General features: G+C 44.3%; 1 protein-coding gene across 3 annotated transcripts in view; it reads right to left on the bottom strand.

Moving 5' to 3' along the window:
* Positions 1–18036, bottom strand: part of LOC141172726 (nicotinamide N-methyltransferase-like) — a 56960-nt gene extending 38924 nt beyond the window's left edge. For 2 of the 3 annotated variants that reach the window (XM_073657193.1, XM_073657196.1), the window contains exon 1: positions 17838–18036. The gene's annotated coding sequence lies outside the window, so the exon portion shown is untranslated. Of the gene's footprint in view, positions 1–11516; positions 11705–17837 lie in introns of all 3 variants that reach the window. The other variant, XM_073657194.1, reaches the window with a different exon arrangement.
* Between the last annotated feature and the right edge of the window lie 3400 nt (positions 18037–21436).

Here is a 21436-nt window from a genome sequence, read left to right as displayed (position 1 = left end):
AGGATGGAGTGTGGATCAGGACCCGACACCTGCATGCATTACACCACATTGCCGTGGGGCAGGGCGACCAATATGCCCCTGAGATGGGCACGACAGTCCCTGTCCCTGGCTGGAGTGGGGGGAGGGAACACTGAGGAAGGGGAACCCTGCAGTGCAGGAGCAGGGAGGAAGCAGTTCCTGGGTGCATTGAGAAGGGAGTATAAAAGGTGGGCACCATCTTAGTTCAGTGCAGAGAAGTCTGAGCAGAAGTGGCAGGGAGCAGGGGCTCTGCATGAGCTCTGCTCCGGAGGCGGGCCTAGTAACAGAGGCCCAGGCCTGCAAGAGGGAGAAGGAAGGAAGAGGAGCGGAGAAGGCTCCAGGAACGAGGAATGAAGGGATCCCAGGGGTGCGGACGGGCGAGTCGCCACCGCACGCCCGAATCCACCTGCGTGGAGGGGTCAGGCCAAAGGGGGAGACCGGTCCCCGAACTAGTGGAGGCAGGAAACGACCCTCAGCTAGAAACCGGAGGCTCTGACATTTTATGTGGCGCAGCCCCTTGCTCCACCCGCTAGGAAGGCACCACATAGGGTCAGGGAAACTGGCGCCAAGTTTACCAAGAGGAGGCCCGAGGCAGCCGGACAGAAGTGTTGGTAAGAAAGGCCAGACAAAGGACACACAAAGGGGGTCCTGTGAAGCGCTCCAAAGTTATCTGGGAGTTGTCTGAGCCCCTCACCTGGTGAGCACAGTACGACGTGGGCAGCCGTTACCTGCAGACGTGGTCTGGATAATAAGAACTGTGAGTAAAGGCCCTGAACTGCATCACTGACTCCGTGTCGTTACTGCTGCTGCCCTGCACCATCACCCCCATCCTCCGCATACACTGCCCTGAGGCTATACTCCTCCCGTGGGGAGTTATGCTACGCTCTGCTGCACCCACAACACCAGCCTTAGCGGTCTGCCCTGTAGCGGCGGTTCACTCTGACCGCAATCCACGGGTGGCGTAGTCGGACATTTAAACATCAAAACCACATAAATAGTTCCGCCACTGGTTTGACCGAACTGAGCCACGGAACCAGATCGCCGCCACGAAGACTACAACCACCAGCATCCACCAAAAAGGGTCCGGCTCCGGGTGTCCCAAGGCCCAGGGGGTGCGTCAGAACATTTTCATCACCTTTCACAATCACCAATGGGACAAGGCAGGGATGTCCTCTGTCCCCTCTCTTATACATCCTAGTGACGGAGCACCTGCTCTCATCAATTCGCCATAACCCCAATATTAGGTGGATTGAGGTGGGAGGTACCGAGTACAAGTGCTCTCTATTTGCTGATGATGTCCTAGTATATATCACTCAATCACATATATCCATCCCTGCTGTTATGGCTGAAATAGATCACTTTGTTACATGGTAAAATTTTAAAATCAATGCAGCGAAGTCTGAGGCCCTCGATGTCTCCCTCCCTAAATCCATATAGGATTCCATCCAGTCCAACTTTCCCTTTGCCTGGCCCTCACAGGGTATCAAATACTTAGGAATTCCTATTCATAGAGACCTCTCCCATCTATGTTATCTTAATTTTGGGCCCTTTATTGAACAATTCCATACAGACCACGGTTGGCAAGTTAGAACTGTAAGATTCACTACGTGAACCACTGGTGTTTTGTGGAAAAGCACATGTACACCGCGTTCCAAATTATTATGCAAAAAGTGTTTAGGAGTGATAAGGGAAGAATTTGTTTGTTTGTCAGTTAAACTCATTGATGGTGATGTGTGTCAGGGCTCTTTATATCACTGTAAGCAATTGCAGACACCTGTGCTAATTAGTTTGGCAGGTGTGTCCAATGAAAGGCAAGACTACTTAAGAAGGCTCTCTCACATTATTAAGCAGCCTACATTTTCTGCCAAAATGGGAAAGAAAAAGGATGTGTCGGCTGCTGAGAAGCAACAAATTGTGGAGTGTTTAGGTCAAGGCATGACTACAATCAACATTGTGCGATGATCAGGATGAAGTGTCTTGGCAATCAAGAAGTATGTAGCTGATTCACAGTACACACGTGTGCGTGCTGATAAGGGCAAATTGAGGACTCTTTCCTACAGGCAATTACGTCAGGTTGAAAGAGCAGCGGCAAAAAAGCCTTGTCATAGCAGCAGACAAGTTTTTGAAGCTGCTTGTGCCTCCAACGTCCCCCGAACAACAAGATGCAGGGTCCTTCAGAGGTTTGCAGCTGTGCATACGCCATCCTGTCGACCTCCTCTATCCACTTCACACAAGCAGAAACGGCTCCAGTGGGCCAAACATTACATGAAGACTGATTTCAAAACTGTTTTGTTCACGGATGAGTGCCGTGCAGCGCTCGATGGTCCAGATGAATGGAGTGGAGGATGGCTGGTTGATGGACACCCCACGCAAACACGGCTACAGCGCCAACAAGGAGGAGGTGGAGTAATGTTTTGGGCTGGAATCATGGGGAGAGAGATTGTCGGCCCCTTTAGGATCCCTGAAGGCGCTAAAGATGAACTCCATAATGTATGTGGATTTTCTCAAACAGCACTTCCTGCCATGGTTCAAGAAGAAGAACCGTGTATTTCACAGCAAGATCATTTTTCTGCATGATAATGCACCATCTCATGCTGCACATAAAACATCTGCATCTCTGGCTGATATGGGCATAAAAGGGGACAAACTTATGGTGTGACCCCCATGCTCCCCTGACCTCTACCCCATTCAGAACCTTTGGAGCATCATTAAAAGGAGTGTCTATGATGGCGGGAGGCAGTTCACATCTAAGCAACAGCTCTGGGAGGGTATTCTGTCCTCATGCAAAACAATTGAAGCAGAAACCATCCAAAACCTGACAAATTCAATGGACGAGAGAGTTCAGAAGCTCCTTTCGAACAAGGGGTCCTATGTGAAAATGTAACATCACCTAGAATAAAGTTTTGAGTTGAAAACTGTTTGATTTCAGTTTCTAACAACCTGCTAATGCTTATAATTTCAAAAATGACCATTTTTTTGGTCTTTATTAAAATGAAAAGGTTGATCGAAAAGTTTGGGGGATCTAAGGGTGTGGCAACCCAGTAGTCATGATTACTTCGAATTCTGACAATATGAGGGTCATGCTGCAGGTAGTGCAGCAAGAAGGCACTTATGTGTCTTGCGCATCTCGGAGCCCCAAAATTATTTTCCGGGCTAGATGCAGCTAAAAATTATTTTTAATTTTAAATCTGGTGAAGCTTATTATAGATGGCCTAATAGGATCAGTGCTGCACACTGCTACAAAGCCCAAATTATTTTCCAGTCAAGATACAGATAAACATGATTAGTAATTTGAAAGCTTAAAACGGTTGGTAGGGTGATTTTAACCAATCATCAAGCTTTTACTCTCCCCAGGATGACACAGGGGTAGAAAAGTCGTTTCGGATCCATGATTTGTTCATCTTTATGAACGTGAGTCTGTCTACATTATCAGTGGAGAGCCGCGTGCGCTTATCTGTCAGCACACCACCAGCAGCGCTGAACACACGTTCAGACAGAACGCTGGCTGCGGGGCATGACAAGATCTCCAAGGCGTAAGTGGCTAGCTCCGGCCATTTATCCAGATTGGAAGCCCAAAAAGAGCAAGGGTCCAGTGACACAGTCGTGGCTTCAATGTTTACTTGGAGATACTCCTGTACCATCGTCTCTAGGCGTTGACTATGCGTCAGACTTCTTGTCTCCTGTGGCCTTGCAAAGAATGGGCTAAAAAAGTGGTGAAATGATTCCGCAAAATTGATGTTACCAGCAGATACTGTGGTTCTGTTACGGTTTGAGTGCTGAACACTTGACGGTCCCACGGTTGGCAAGTTGGAACTGTGAGATTCACTACGTGCACCACTGGTATTTTGTGGAAAAGCACATGTAAGATTCTGCAACAGTCTCTGCTGATACTCCTGCATGCGTGCATCCCTTTCTATGGCAGGAATAATTTCTGCAAATTTACTTTTGTACCGGGGATCTAACAGTGTGGCAACCCAGTAGTCAGGATTATTTCTAATTCTCACAATTCGAGGGTCATGTTGCAGGTAGTGCAGCAAGAAGGCACTCATGTGTGTTGCGCATCCAGGAGCACCAAGTCCCTGTTGTGTTGGTGGTGAGGTAACAATCATGCTTCCTTCCTCTGTCCTCTCCCCCCAACCTCGCACAACAGAAATGTGATCAAGGTCTCCCTCATCTGATGAGTCTTCCATCAGTTCGTCCTCCACTTCTTCCTGGGCTCCTGCACCTTCCTCACTAGTTTGGCTGCTACCATGCGCCCTGGTAAAATCATCTCCCCCACCCTCACATGCCTGCCGCCCTGGTGCTGCCGACCATCTGGACCTTGCAGATGTTAGCCCTTCCGCATACAACTCCTCCTCCTCTACTTCCTCCACCTCCTCTTGTGCCACCACCTGACTCCGAATTCTGTTTAACATGTGCTCCAGCATGTAAATCACCGGAATAGTCATGCTGATAATGGCATCGTCAGCACTAAACATCTTCGTCGCCATTTCAAAACTGTGCAGAAGGGTGCATAGGTCCCTGATCTGAGACCACTACTCCAGCGTGATTTGCCCCACCTCTGAATCTCGTTGGCCCAGGCTATACGTCAGAACGTATTGCACCAGGGCTTGTCGGTGCTGCCACAGTCGCTGCAACATGTGCAGAGTTGAATTCCACCGGGTAGGCACATCGCATTTTAGCCGGTGAAGTGGCAGGCCCAACGACTTCTGTAGAGATGTAAGTCGCTGAGCTGCGGGATGCGAACGGCGGAAGTGAGCACACAGCGACCGTGCCCTCTGCAGAAGGCCATCTAGTCTGGGATAGTGGGCTAAAAATTGCTGGACAACCAGGTTCAACACGTGAGCCATACAAGGCACGTGTGTGACATTGCCCCGGCGAAGGGCCGCACCCAGGTTTGCAGCATTGTCGCACACGGCCTTCCCTGGTTTCAGGTCCAGTGGAGACAACCATTCATGAAATTGGTTCTCCAGAGCTGACCACAACTCCTCAGCTGTGTGACTCACATTTCCCAGACATTTCAATGTAAAAACCGCCTGATGACGTTGAGCCCTACTGCCAGCATAGTAAGGAGGTGTGCAGGATCCCTTCTGCGCAGTTAGAAAGCTTGTGGCATGACCAGACAGGCTTTGGGTGCAGGTGGAAGACCAAGAGGAGGTTGAGGAGGCAGAAGCAGTGGAGGAAAAATGACATAAAGAGGATTGACGCACAACTCGTGGGGACGGCAAGACTTGGACAGCAGCCCCTTGTCCTGCTGTCACCATAGTTACCCAGTGCCCAGTCAGCGACATGTAACGCCCCTGTCCATGCCTACTCGTCCAAGTGTCTGTGGTGAAATGCACCCTGTCACACACAGAGTTTCTCAAAGAAGCGGTGATGTTGTGTGCGACATGCTGGTGGAGCGCAGGCACACCTTTCTTTGAGAAGTAGTGCCGACTGGGCATCTGGTACTGGGGCACTGCGACGGACATAAGGTCTCGAAAATCCTCTGTGTCCACCAGGCGGAAAGGCAGCATTTCTGTAGCCAAGAGCTTGCAGATGGTGAAATTCAACCTCTTAGCTTTCTCATGGCTAGGAGGAAATGGTCTTTTACTTGTCCACATCTGAGGGACCGAGGGCTGGCTATTGTGCTTAGACGGGGTTGATAAGGGTGTCCCCGGCAAACTGCCGGTCTGTGAGGAAGATGCAGGCGGACATGTTAGGTTGCCTTGATCCAAAGGTGGTGCTATCGATGTCGGACAGCGCTCAAGACCAGCTGGTGTTACCACCTCCAAAGAAAATGATGACCTGCCAATCACGCTGGCTGTTGCGGGTAAAGAGGTGGCAGTTCTGCGCCCCAAAACATGTGTGACTGCTGTCCCCCCAGTCACAGAGGATGAAGAGGCCGCGGATGCACAAGATATGGCAGACGGTGGTTGGCCCGGCCGGCTAGACCGCATTGTAGCACACTGAGCTTCCCACTGCAACTTATGCTTCATGTCCATGTGCCGGTTCATGCATGAAGTACTCAAACTATGTATTTTTTGGCCTCTACTTAGCTTTTGCTGACAAATGTTACAGATAACACGAGTTGGGTCATCTTTATCGATCTGAAAAAATGCCCAGGCTATGCAAGGCTTAGCACCCATGCGACCTGAAGAGCCACCACGACTTGTGGTGAGAGGCAGAGTTGTGTTTGAGGATGCAGTTGTTGACGTGCTTCCAGTACTACGTCTCTGTCCAGGAAGGCGCAACCTGACCTCGTCGTCACTAGCATCTTCCTCCACCTCCTCTGCTGACCTCATCTCTTGGTTGACTGTGGGTTGACAGTAAGTGGGATCTCCGACCTCATCATCATCACCCTGTGCGTTATCACACCCGTCGTCCTCAGAGCCAACCTGTTCCTGCCCTGACAAAAAACTAAAGTTGTCGCTCCAATCAGGTATTTGAGTCTTATCATCGTCTTCCTCATTGTCTCCACCAACAGGAGTTACAGTTTGGGAATGAGGGTCTACATTATGGTCAGAACCTTCTGCGTCTGGTCCTGGATCCGACTCATAAAGATTCTGGGCATCAGTGCAGATCATTTCCTCGTCTGGATTCACAGAAGCGCTGGAGTCGACCTCTGATTCCCAGGCTATAGTATGCGTAAACAGCTCTGCAGACTCAACCATCTGTTCTACCTCATACTCAGACGGGCAGCTGGAGATTTGGGAGCTGTGAGGAAGCAAGTGCGATTTGGGTGACACCTTTGAGGACTGGAGTATTTGTGATGTTGAAGTTGATGTGGAGGAGAGCCCACTTAAAGGAGCACTTGATATCCGTTGAAGCACCTGCTGTTTTTGTGCCTCATCTGGAATTTGTAGCGATTGGCGTGGCCGTAAGAAAGGGATCTTATCACATTGTCCGCTAAAAGAAGTAGACATTTTAGTTTGGCTGGAAGATGGTCTTTCTTCTGCACCTACCCCACGGACACAACCTTTTTTCCCCTTCCCAACACGCCTATTCCCCTTTCCACCAGCAGCAGGCCTTTTTCCACTCATTTTGGTGGTTAACTAATTCACAACTCTGGAGTTGTTTGCACAAAAAAACAATGGATGGTAACCGAGCAGAGCTGAGTGGCCAAACTGTGGTATTAGGCCAAAACTATTGGCTGGGTTAGATGCAGAAAAAAATTATTTTTAATTTGCAACCTGATGGAGGTCAGTATAGATGGACTAATAGACCAAGTCCCACACACCGCTAGAAGCCCAAATATTTTTTCAGAGCTAGATGCAGAAAAAAATTATATTCAATTTGCAACCTGCTGGACGTCAGTATAGAAGGACTAATAGAACAAGTCCCACACACTGCTAGAAGCCCAAATATTTTTTCAGAGCTAAATGAAGAAAAAAATTATTTTTAATTTGCAACCTGATGGAGGTCAGTATAGATGGACTAATAGACCAAGTCCCACACACTGCTAGAAGCCCAAATATTTTTTCAGAGCTAGATGCAGAAAAAAATTATTTTTAATTTGCAACCTGATGGAGGTCAGTATAGATGGACTAATAGACCAAGTCCCACACACCGCTAGAAGCCCAAATATTTTTTCAGAGCTAGACGCAGAAAATTTTTTTATTCAATTTGCAACCTGATGGAGGTCAGTATAGATGGACTAATAGACCAAGTCCCACACACTGCTAGAAGCCCAAATATTTTTTCAGAGCTAGATGCCGAAAAAAATTATTTTTAATTTGCAACCTGATGGAGGTCAGTATAGATGGACTAATAGACCAAGTCCCACACACTGCTAGAAGCCCAAATATTTTTTCAGAGCTAGATGCAGAAAAAAATTATTTTTAATTTGCAACCTGATGGAGGTCAGTATAGATGGACTAATAGAACAAGTCCCACACGCTGCTAGAAGCCCAAATATTTTTTCAGAGATAAATGAAGAAAAAAATTATTTTTAATTTGCAACCTGATGGAGGTCAGTATAGATGGACTAATAGACCAAGTCCCACACACTGCTAGAAGCCCAAATATTTTTTCAGAGCTAGATGCAGAAAAAAATTATTTTTAATTTGCAACCTGATGGAGGTCAGTATAGATGGACTAATAGACCAAGTCCCACACACCGCTAGAAGCCCAAATATTTTTTCAGAGCTAGATGCAGAAAAAAATTATATTCAATTTGCAACCTGCTGGAGGTCAGTATAGAAGGACTAATAGAACAAGTCCCACACACTGCTAGAAGCCCAAATATTTTTTCAGAGCTAAATGAAGAAAAAAATTATTTTTAATTTGCAACCTGATGGAGGTCAGTATAGATGGACTAATAGACCAAGTCCCACACACTGCTAGAAGCCCAAATATTTTTTCAGAGCTAGATGCAGAAAAAAATTATATTCAGTTTGCAACCTGATGGAGGTCAGTATAGATGGACTAATAGAATGATGCTATGCCCAAAAGATTTTACTTCACTAGGTTCAGTAAAAAAATTGGTATTCTATACACAGGTGGTATATCTTGCAACACAGATAGGCTACTCCACTGACTAACACACTCTGCAATAGGCCAAAAAGGATTAGCTTTGCTAGATTCAGCCAAATGCTGTGAAAAAAACTTGCACAGCACTGGCACAGACCTGCCTGGCAAAAACTGATAGGAACTGATGTAACCTAGTCCTGAAAAGGACTCCAATTACAATTAGTCTTTACTCCCACAATCTATCTATTTAAGAGCACAGACCTGCCTGATAAAAGTCGTAGGAAATGCTGTAACCTAGTCCTTAAAAGGACTGCAATCACAACTATTCCCTACTCCCAAGCTATCTGTATATTTGTGCGAAAATTGGCTTGAAATTAACAAGGTATAGCGCACACAGCAACAGCGGTGCCGTCTAACACGCAGCTGCAGCAGTGAGAAAATGGTGGCGACGGGGAAAATGGCTTGGTCTTATAGGGCAAGGACATGTGACATACACTGCCAATCACACATGCCCTTGCTTGTGTGAAAAAAAGCACTTCGCTCCGTGTGTGCGCTGCTGATAGGCTGACAGATTGCACCTCCCCACTGCAAATGCGGGAAAGAGAAAAAAAAATGGAGATCTTCATTGTTCCTGCAGAGATCCATCCCCTGCCTCTCCCCCCGCCCCGCTGTACACTCAAACTGCGTATTAACATTAATTTTCATCATTACTGAGAAAAAATCCAGTTATGATTTTGGTGCACGAACAGTTATCGAACATAACCTCGAACAGCCGAATTTTTCTCAAATTGTTCGTGTTCGCCGACCGGCTCGAACACCGCCCAAAACAGCTCGAATTTGAGATTGGCGAACAGTTCGAGTAGAACAACGCTCATCTCTACTGGGGACATGATGGAAGTAGAGGGCGCTGTGAAGACGGCGGTGGCGCCCGGGGGTACTCGGTCCTGTGACCAGGCCGGTGGCGCCTCCTGCTTGGCCGCGCTCAGAATTGAGGCGCGTGACGTCACGGGGAGCGCGGCCGCGGCTCCGGCCTCTTGAGGCCTAGCTTGGAGCGATGACGCAGCGGCTACGGGAACGGTGAGTGGGGCTTCGGGCTCTGCGACGGGGAGCTGGGGCAGATTTACGGCTTCTGGGCACGGGATGTTGTCATCCCCATTACCTGCCTTCATCTCTTCGGCTCCCTCCGCGGCGTCGTCTCCGGCCGTCGTCCCTCCTTCGCCGTCCTCAGAGGTGGACTTGTTCCTCGCTGCGGGTGGCATGCTTCGCTGGCGGGCTCCGGCCTGCCGGGCCATCTCTCGGGTCCACTCCGCCAGTGTTTCCTGCTGCACCCGGGCCATCCTTCGTGCTAGGCCCTCCAGCGCGGTCTGTGCATGCTCCCGATCTCCGGGGAGCTGCGCCAGGATCTCCAGCAGGCCTTCTGGAGTGGCGGCCTGCAACAGGCTCCTGACCACTGGGTCGGTGCTGCCTGACTCTCCCTCCATCTCCGGGTGTGTTCTCTCTAGACTCCTCCAGGCTGCACCCATCTTCTTTCTTTTGTTCTGTCTCCGCCCACATTGGGGGTCGTCCTGGGGCAACTTTGTGATTGCCAGTTCCAGGGGCAGTTCCCTCACGCTGATGGACATATCAATCATCACAGTCTCTGCTGGTGGGGGCGGTTTCCACTTTTGGCGCCATTTTCGGTCCTGGCCCACGATGGGAGGTGGCCTCTTGCCATCCTTTGGCACGCCCATAATGGCGTCCGCTCTGCCAAGGCGGGAAATCTTCTCTGATGGCGGGAATCGTCTCCCAGTGGCGGGAAACACTGCAGATGGCGGGAAAAGACTGCAGATGATGGGCAAATGGCGGGAACTGATCCGAGATGGCGTCCGATGGCGGGGACCCTCTGGAATTGGCGGGAGACTTCGTTTTGAGGTAAATGCGAACTTTTCTTCAGGCACGCAGTACCCGGTTGTTGCGGGCACGTGATCCTGCCGACTACGCCAAAGTTGACGCGCCCCCTGGGCCATGTTGTTAGGGATACCCGGAGCCGGATCAGATGGGGGTTGTAGTCTCCGAGTGGCTGTGACCCGGTCCGTGCCCAGGGTGTCAAACTCAGTGTGCGGCAGTCCTTGCAGATGTTCTTAGTGTCGACTACGCCACCCGTTGATTTGCGGTCAAAAGGCCGCCGCTGCAGAATGGTCCGCTGAGGCTGGTGGTGTGTGTGCAGCTGTGGTAGTATAACCCCCAACGGGAGGGGTATAGCCTCAGGGGGTCAGACGTGGAGGATGGTGGTTGTGAAGGTGCAGCAAGGAGACTCAGAGGCATGAAATGCAGTTTCAGGGTTTTTACTCACTGGTGTTGCTCAGGTCACTCTGTACAACAGTGACCACCCAAGCCGTGCTGCGTCCACCAGGTGCGGGACTCGGTCAACTCCCGGGCAATTCCTGAGTATGGTCCTGAGCTCCCTTCTTCTCTCTCTCTGGCCGTTCCCACCAGGGATCCACCTGTGTCCTGCTCCCTCGGGTCTCTTGGTGGTTGAACCTTCTCTGGCTCCCCTGACCCTATGCTCGGTGTGCCATTCTGGTGGATTTGGTGAGGGTCGTGGCAAATCTTGCCCACGACCTCCGGTTCCTGGCTAAGGTTTGCTTTGGGATCCGGTACCCTTTTGCCGACCCTTCACCCTTATCAGTTCTCATACGGGCTCTTGGGGTCCCCTCTCGTCCTGCGCCTCTGGGTCCCTCTTCCTTCTCCTCTCCTGGAGTTACTGCTGACTCACTGACTGACTGACTGACTGACTGACCCTGTCCTAAGATGGTGCCCACCTTATATACTCCCTCTATGTGTGAGCTCAGGTGACCAGCACCCAATGAGCTCCTACATTTACCCAGACTACTCCCCCTATCTGCCCCTACACTACTGGGATGTTCCACCCCCCTCCCACTCCAGCCAGGGACAGACGCTGTCGTACCTGCACATATACTGGTGGGAGTACCGTAGTTCTGTCCCCCGGAAATGGGATGTATGTAGTGCATGCAGCCTACTAGCTCAGTTCCACACTCCATCCTTACCCGGGAGTGGAATACCACACCTCTGGGTTGAGGTGCAATACCCCTGTAGCAGCCGAATCCTCAGGGTGCTACACATCTGTCTTTGACGTTCAACACTATGATGTGTTTAAAAAATTCACAAGCTGCATATAACTGATGAACCAAAGAACCAGCACTGAGATCAATCAAGACATTTCCTTCAACATGTCCTGTACAAAAAAAAAACAACAACATTAAATTATGCATAAAAATATTATATCGTCACAAAACCCAGATTTTTCACTATAAATGAGATGTCTTAACACTGGAAAAAAAATTAAAACTTAACTTGTATTTGTGTAAAAACACTATCAGCTATATGTGAGATAGGAGACAGCCTGCTGATTGCTGGGGGTTCAACAATGAGACCCTCAATTATCCTGACAATGATTCTGTGGAACCAAGGGAACTGGAAACTGTAGCCTTGTACAAAATGGAGCGCAGGAGCGCAGGTGTGCGTGTTTGACCTCTGCTCCTTTCACTGTTTAGGGGCCTGTTGCAGAAAACCAAAAAGCCCCCAAAAAAGAAAAATTACCAATTTGTATTTAGTCATTTATGACTGTAACCATAGAAACAAAATAAGATAGTAAGATTAAGATACCTACCCTCAGGAAAAGTTTTTATAAGATTTTCAATGGGAAATATTATGAAATCCTCTCTAAAGACCACTTCTTCCTTATCAGAAAAGTAGCTACTCTGGAATCAAAGCCATCTTCATGGTAGAAATTACAGGTACTAGAATCCATTGTCTAATTTTGAATCACACAAAAAATGACTCCTTCTACAGCAGTGATTAAGGTATTTAAATAATCACCAGGAATCAATTTGCAAAGACGGTTAGCAAGAATTAATTAGGTCATGAGTTGTCATCGTAATTTAGAGAATCATGGGATCCTACAATAACATGGTGATCAAATAATCTTTATATTTACATAGAGCAGGTAAAAGGGGTATTGAAGACGCAACCAATTTTCTAAGTAAATATATTTCTAAAGATGCTATAGACATGAATTTCTCACCAGATGTCGGTAACAATCCATTCAATCCACACAGGCAAATAAATCAAATCATAGATGTCCATAAATTAAGTTATGAGTAATTATGAGAAATGGCACAAGGAAAAAGTATTGAACCAGCTTACTGAAATTTAATTAATACTTTGTACAAAAGCCTTTGTTGGTGATGACAGCTTGTATGGAGAAACTAGTCACAGGCATTGCTCAGATGGGATTTTGGCCCATTCTTCCACACAAACACTCTTCAAATTGTGAAAATTCCGTGGGCTCCTTCTATGAACTCTGAGCTTTAGTGTCTTCCATAAATTTTCTATTGTAGCCCCTGCTCTGCACATTGATTTCCCAGGGATGGCCTTCAGGAAAATGGCTGCCAAAGGTGGCACATGCACGGATTGAGATCTCAGCTGAGCTCAGTTGAGTCATTGTGGCTTATCCTGAAGAAAAAGTGTGTTAACTTCGAAATGCATTGACAATAAAATCTCACTCAATTATCTCCTCGATTCCTGGCTCCATCCACCGATGATCTCTGGTCTTCTTACTGGTTTTCCTGGCAGCGCAGAATAAAAATCTACTCCCTATTTTACTCATCCTTGATCATCTTTTGGGTCTGCAGCAAACTTAACCAAATCATTCTATGTTGTATGGTCACACAACTTCATCAGGTGAGCAAAGTCCCTAAATAATTTTTCCTTTGTTACTGAGATAAGACCCTATTGCATTATTGTTTTTTCCAGCCCCTCTTCAAATTACAGTTGGATCTCAGTCTCTTCCTCGAATACAAAATTTTTAGAACTGGTCTTTCTTTCTAATCTTATGATAACTAGATAAGTCAGCACACAATTAATCAGTATGTAATGGAGATGAAGAATTTGTTTTGATGCAAATCAAATTTATGTTGAATCTTTGGGAATTCTCTGAATTCTCTGTAAATTTGAATACTTAGCAAATCACTTTGCATGAATCACCTAAAATCACTCCATTCTACACATTCCAGAAAATTTTATCAGCAAGAAAATGATCACATGACCTCATGTGGACAAATAAGCTTCCCCATAATGCTTTGCAACTTTCACATCATATGGAATAGAAAAGCTCATCAGGAGCCAATATAAAAGCAGAAACAGGGAATGTAACAGTCATTTTGAGGTGAATTTTGATAGTAAAAGAGAAATACTGAAAAAAGTGTGCAGATAGTGTGTGTGACAGCACAACCAAGAATTTTATTGTGACAAAAAATAATAATACAGATTTTATTGGTAGGTAGCTGCTGCTTGTTTGATTATTATGGTTATAGTTCTATTTTTGCTGCATTTCAGTTACTGATTTTTAGCCATCAATATTGATAAAAGAAATAATAGCATATATCCATTTAACTGTACACATTAAAAACAGTACTACTTATTTTTTGCACACATGTTAAATTAGTCTAATTTGATGAACAGTACATAGACACAACAAGAATACCGTGTCCTGCTGCCTGTGTTTTTTTATTCGTTTACTTTGCATTTATTGGTCTTTTTTTGTAAGATGTTAATTTTTTAAAAAAAAATAAAAAATAAAAGTTAAAAAAACATAAATAAATTGCAAACTTTTAGCAGAAGACCAGATATCCCCCTTAAACAAGGAGATGATCTTTGCTACTTGACCTTGAATAACCTGTTAGTGTATCATCGGTTCTCCTCCTGATCCTCATGCGCTCTCATTATTTGTTGAAGATGACTTCTTTAAGCAAAAAACATTGTTCATTCTATTGACAAAGTAATCATAAGGCATCAGATGATTGCATGATATATATCTTCTTCATCCTTTTTTAATATTTTCTACTTCAGGCATGTAATAAACATTTCAAAACAGATAAATCATGGTGATAGATATTTCTTATTTCAAGTGTTTCGGTATTTTTAATGACATTTTTTTCTTTTACAAAAACTCTGTAGCCAGATAATACTGTACTAGAAATTTTCTGGTTTTCTCCTGGCTGCTCCATTGAAAACACATTAACTATTAACCGGGAGAGTCGGTAGAGATAGTAAGCTGAACAAACGTTTGGCTGACAGCTATCTCATTTGTGCGACCAAACTAACAGTAGTGGGCTACCTGAGAAGAAACAATGCCTATATAATAGTGCCATTCATTACCCATACAGGGCCATATTTTTCCTGTGTTGCCCAATTTGCCAGATTCATGCAGTTTCAACAGTTGCATACAAACAATCAGACGGTGTTAATACAAAATCCACAGAAAGCAATGGCGTCCCCAAAGGTCTCTGGAAACCACATTATACAAAGTGAAGTGATATTGTATATCAAGACTACATATTGCTGTGTGAATATCCAGCTACCTTGTGATTAACCACAGAACTTGATTGCATTTGTAATATACTTAAACTCAGCTATTACTTTTTTCAACCTTTTCTTGCAATATATTCAAAGGACTCATGTAATCGAGTCCTTTGAATATGGACTCAATTAAGGACTCAATTTGATTAAGGACTCAATTTGTTGAGTTGATTAAGATACTATTGTGATCACATAGACACTGCCGCTGTGCACATGCAACCACAGCCAAAATTTTAATGTAACTCATGTAATCGTAATTGGAACTCATGTAATTGAGTACTTTGAATAAGGACTCAATTAAGGACTCAATTTGAATAAGGACTCAATTAAGTTGAGTTGATTAAGATACTATTGTGATCACATAGACACTGCCACTGTGCACACGCAACCACTGCCAAAATTGTAATGTAACTCATGTAATCGTAATCGTAACTCATGTAATTGAGTCCTTTGAATAAGGACTCAATTAAGGACTCAATTTGAATAAGAACTCAATTAAGTTGAGTTGATTAAGATACTATTGTGATCACATAGACACTGCCACTGTGCGCACGCAACCACTGCCAAAATCGTAAAAAATTTGGATCCCAGTATATAATCCTTTCAATGCTGCAATCAAGCACTGTATAAGGGAAGGGAACTCTCTTATAGCTATCATCTATGGTAACGACGACATGATAGCTGGGTAGAGATGAGCGAATTTATTCAAGTGGAATTGAATTCTACTCAACTGTACAAAAAAAATTCACATGTTTTTGAATGCACATTTTTGTAATTTCGCTTTGCACGGACTCAGCAGAATGGCTGAGTTGTTAAACCATAGATAGCTGGCAAAAAGACTCTTATATTCACCTCTCATAGATATTAATTTATTTTATTTTACTCACTTATATACCGCCATTAATTCCACAGTGCTTTACAGACATTATGGGCACTGTCCCCATCGGGTCTCACAATCTAAATTCAATACCAGTATGTCATTGGAGTGTGGGAGGAAACCGAAGATCCTGGAGGAAACCCACGCAAACACGGGGAGAATATACAAACTCCTTTTAGATGTTGTCCTTGGTGGGATTTGAATCCAGGACCCCAGCGCTGCAAGGCTACAGCCCCTTCGCTGCTCTCTGCCCACTGCCCGCCTCCAGTCCTCAGAGTCGCCTCTTCTTTTCCCGGCCTGTTCACTCTATGCTAGAACTTCAGCTTACGACCAGACCTTGGAGGTCGCTTCATGTCGAGTGAATAGGTTGAAGATGTGACAATGTAAAGAAAAGGACCAGATGGCCAAGGAAGTAGTAAAACCTACTCCAAAATGTGTTGCAATTAAGTGGGAATTTTTTTTACTTACCACCTGGATTCACTATTTTCATTGGCAGCCCCTGGGATCCACTGCACTTTTCTCTATTACATACGTCATGTTCTCCCTCCATCAGGTGTGAGCACAGCTGCCCAGAGCAGAAGTTAAGGCCAGAGTATATATGAATTTTCCACAGAGTTGTGCAGAGCACAACTAGCTCAGGAGAGAGACCATTCTTTCTCGTTAACTTCACCTGTTGCCAATGGAGCTACACAGGGAGAGCCTCTTATCTTTTCTCTCTCTAACTTTAAAGTCTGAGGCAAGTACTAAATTAAAGATGTGTTCCAGTTCCAGCTACTCAATATTACATCAGGTGTGGAAATATACTGCTGTATGCTGAAACCCTGCTGGTCAATTCCAAATATTAGGATGTGTATAGTTGAGCTGGGTGTCCAGTGGTGGCCTCAGCAACTGTTCCACTGTCATACACCAATCTTCCACACGCATTATTAGCTCATGTGTCAGAGACAAGTGCCTGGCAACTTAATGCAAATATGAATTCCAAACAATGCAGTGAAAGTGTGATGTTGTAAACTGATGTATTTTTCTTGTGCTTTGACTATTAGAATGTAGAACTATATATTTTATTCTTGTCAACCCTGGAAAAGAATGTATCTTGATCAGGTATAGGTTATTAAAAAAATAGGACTTTTATATCATTTTAGAGCACAGCTATATCCTTTAGAGTTATATGTGTCAGTTACTCATGTAGTACCGCTATGGGTACTATTAACATGCCTGTTTTCCACATTCTCCTGTGAGAAGTGAGCAAAATAAATTACAAAGGGTGCTGATCATCTTTACACTTGATTAAGAAAATAATTTTTGAAATAGTCTAAATAAGTATCTAATCCTCTAGTTTTCCTTATTGTTTTTTTTTATTAAATTTCTTTTTGGATTAGATTTACTTTATAAAAATAAATATGATTTTCACAGATTTTTTTTTTAATAAATCCATGGCAGTCATTATTGTATATTTTATTCAGTAGTTGAAACACTGTTGTCAATAGATAAAATTGAAGTTAAGTAGGCACATGTACTCAAAAAATTGAGATTCAGTGAAAGTTTTGTAATACAATTTATAAGATTAAACCATCGGTAGTAGTTGATTGGCTAGTATCCAGGCTTCAAATGCTTCTCAAATGCTTCAAATGTTGATCAAAAGCAGAAATTTATAAAAAACAAAGCAAGTAGAAAACAGCACAGCAATGAAAAAGCAACAGATTACAAGATGATAGTACTCTATGCTGTTTCAGATGATAAAGCCAGGTCTTATGCATAATCATAAGCCTACAGCAAGATCTTATCATATTTAGGATATAAAACCTTTTCTTAAAAATAGGATCCTGTTTTATATTTGCAGTATAGGAAAGATATTTCATATGATACTCACCACATTTTATACTGAAAACATAAGAATTATATTATTATATACTAGTATCATACACTAAACCTAAATTACAGAAATAAACGTACTGTAGTTCTCAACATCTAAGTAAAAAACAATCACACCAGTTGTAAATATTATAGTTTGTTTTAACATTTACATGTAACTTTTGACATATAGACTCTACTTTTTGTTCTTTTTACTTACATCTTATCTTTTTGAGCTGCAATGAATATGATGGCCTTATAATCAAGAAGGTCACTTCACAGCCGTTCTCTTTTTAACCTTACAGTCATCAATTGAAAAGCCAGCATCAACTAAAACTTTCCTTACAAAATCCTCATCACATTTAAGAAAGTGAATCGTGTCTTTCCCAACTGTTGCATATATTCCCTCTAAATATCCAATTAATATGAAGTGTCCTCCAGGGTTTCAGCAACCGTGAGAACTTCCTGAGATATTTAAAGTAGTCATCTTGATCTTTACTAATAAAGTCTTGAAGCTAAGCGCTGATGATACAATCTGCTGGTGGTAAGACTATTGGATCCATCATATTTTCTTTCTCAAGGTCACATTTCACAACATGTTGAAGGGCTGTTCGCACTTTATTTTCTCTTTCCTCTGTCTGTTCGCTGTAAAACAAAATGTGAAAAATTAAGAAAGTTTATGTCTCACAACCAAATTTGTATAGCACTGGACTTTCAAATATGGTGGGGAAAGACTTGAACTCAACCAAATGATGTATTAATAGTACTGATGTATTTCTTTCAATGTATGTCCAAGAAAACAGCCACAGGCCACAATTAGGACAAAGGTGTCTATTTTGCCTCTTTCAGGGTGATATACGCTAGTATAACCAGGGCTGGATTTACACAATTCTACGCCCTAGGTCAAAGCACATAATTCTCTGCCTCGATCCTCAAAAAGATGATTTTTTGATTGGAAAGTTGTCTGCTTAAACGAGCTTCACCATCAAGTGTCTCATCAATTTGAAGTTTCCTGAGAATTGAACGCTTTTCATCACGCTCATATACTTTACTTTCAGAAATGTTGAGAGCATAGAGAACATAGAGAGTTCCATCAAGAACTTTACCAGTGATGGGAGAACTTCAGCAACTTCCAAAACATCAATCTCCACGCTTTGCCAATACTTGTTCACTCGGTGTAATCTGAGCTGCACTGTTCCCCAAAAATGTGCCATAAATGCTGTATTAAGATTTCACAGCTTGATGAGTATACCTCTAGCTTCTATTCAAATTCCTGATCTTTGGGTTTCTCACTTTCGAGGTCTTTTAGAGCATCTATGATGGCAGTAGATATATAGAAGTCAAGCAATATGAGTGGAATTAATCACTTGGAATCACTATTGTAACGCCATATCTGGAATTTTCCTTTAAAAAATGGTTTATGCTCAGAGTATGAGAGAGAAATAGCAAATGTTTTTTACCCGTGACTGAACAAGACAGCGTAAGTTGTAGAGATGAACAACGTAAATATAGCGCTCAGTTTGTTAAATTTATATGGATGTAAAATTTAAAAGACAGCATTTTATAATGTTGAAAAATTTGTAAATATTTGGTTTTTTCTTCTGTATGTAAGGGCCCCTGATTGTTGCTCCCTAGGCAATGGCCTAGGCTGGCCTTATGGGAAATTCTATCCTAAGTATACTGTAGAAAGTACTGTAGCTTTCCTAAACATTGGTTCATAGCCAAATATTGTATACTGCGCTGTTAAGGGGAGCGGTTGCAGACAACTTTATTTAATGGAACGCAACCAACCCCGGGGTCCGCGATGCAGCCTAGAGGACTGCTGCCGAACACTCTCCGGGTGGAAAGGCAAAGCGACAACTAAATTGATAACCCGTCCGTGTTAACAGCACACCGGACCGGGTAAAGCGGTACGCTCTATCTGCGTTAACTGCACGGAGGACAGAGCGACCGGCGACGCACCTAACAATTATCTTAGCCCTTCGTGTTTAAGGCACACAGAAGGGTAAGACGGTTTGCACAATCTCCAAGAACCGCAGGGAGATGTGCGACCGTGGGAACAGCAGTAGCCCTGTCTTTGATACAGGCGCTACGCTATGGGGATTGGCGCTAAAGCGGTTCACACAATCTCCAAGAACCGCAGGGAGACATGTGACCGGACTATGAGCAGTAGCCCTGTCTTCGGTACAGGCGCTATGCTAAAGGAGACGGCGCTAGCATGCGGGTGTGATTCCCGCCGGGTATTCGAGCACTCAGCCGGCGTGCTACGGGACTGAGCAAACCCGCTCTATTTAGCTCACAGGCGGCTCGGGGTGTAAGGCGAACCCCATGGTTAGAGCCAGTCAGCGAGGCGAAGCTACCTGCCTACTTTCTCTACCTGCCTAGCTAATGCTGTGGCTCTTCGAGGAGCCCAGAGTAAGCGTGCACACAACAAACAGCTAGCTCAAAATATCTGAGCGCGCCGCCATGTTTGTGGGCGGGCCTTTTAAAGACTAAGCCCTGCCCAGCGACGCGCTATTGGTGACGTTACCCGTGGACCAATCAGGGAGTGCCAGGTCACCGAGTCAGGTGGGTGCCAACCCACCAATCATGATCCGCTAGGTCACGGACATGCTCAGTGCGGCAAATCCTGGACTTAGACTCCACGAGCCCTGTCTCCCTCTGCAGCCTATGCTTTACACTGCTAGGCACAAAAGCCTGGGAGACAATCTGCAGGGCTTGTGGAACAGCTAGGCGATGGGGCTAACAACAATGCTGAGCAGTATCAGCCCAGGCTGGCCTGGAATGGGAGACCACGGAAGGTCTTGGACCCATTTCAAATCCAGCCCCAGACCGACGCCTAACACTGCGCACTATAATTTTTTTTTTATTGCACATTGGTATAATTCGGAGCTATACTTTGATGAGTAATCAATATTTCTCTATCTGACATACAGACCAAACACAATGTACGTCAGTTACTCATTATTATACAGCACTATGATTAAGAATTTTGATCTGAGTGGATAAAAGTAGACTTTTCTACTGAAATCTAAATTTTGATTTTTAATAATCTACCAAACCAATGCATGGTAAATTGAATGTATACTGTGCAAAATCTCCCATATGTGCCTTTATTTTTCTAGTTTGGATGCAAAAATACAATGAAGTTGAGTTTCTCCTAATTTTTTGACAACTACTTCAACTGCTTTCTTTAATGTCTACATGAAGTTTTACAGCATGGCCCCAATCAAATGCTCCTGTACGTGAATCCAGCCATCTCTTCAGCTCCATGATGCATCTGTCTCTGAACTTCAACACTATGATGTGTTTGAAAAAATCACTGGCTGCATATAAGTGATGAACCATGGAACCAGAACTGAGGTCAATCATGATGTCTCCTTCAATATGACCTGCAGAAAAAAAAAATAAACTTTATATTCTATGATTCAAACATCCAAGAAACAGGATCCTCTATTGTCTAAATATACATTTTCCACTAAAAATTAGATCTCCAACCCCTTAACGACTTTGGACATATGAGTACCACAGAACCATGCAAGTGCCCTGCTTGAGGGTTACGAGAACAGCGTAACACTATGAACTATCCACTTTCCATAAATTTCAAGTTACAAAAAATGATCAGCTGGTGCTATGAGCTCAAATTGGAGAACCACAAATTGCTGTATAACAATAGATTTAAAAGTAGTTTCACCAGTAATTGAAATCTAAGAATAAGTCCTTTTCACTCTCAACAATTTTTCCAGAGTTCTGACTATTATAGAAGGGGAAACTGTCGCAGAGTGCATCTTCTTATAGTCACCACTGTACTTACGAGAG

Source organism: Phyllobates terribilis, unplaced genomic scaffold (genome assembly GCF_046119375.1).
Source record: "Phyllobates terribilis strain yellow unplaced genomic scaffold, ASM4611937v1 Scaffold_12__6_contigs__length_324123572, whole genome shotgun sequence".
Classification (NCBI taxonomy): domain Eukaryota; kingdom Metazoa; phylum Chordata; class Amphibia; order Anura; family Dendrobatidae; genus Phyllobates; species Phyllobates terribilis.
Note: the sequence above shows the minus strand (reverse complement) of the source record. Positions and strands in the feature narration are given on the sequence as shown.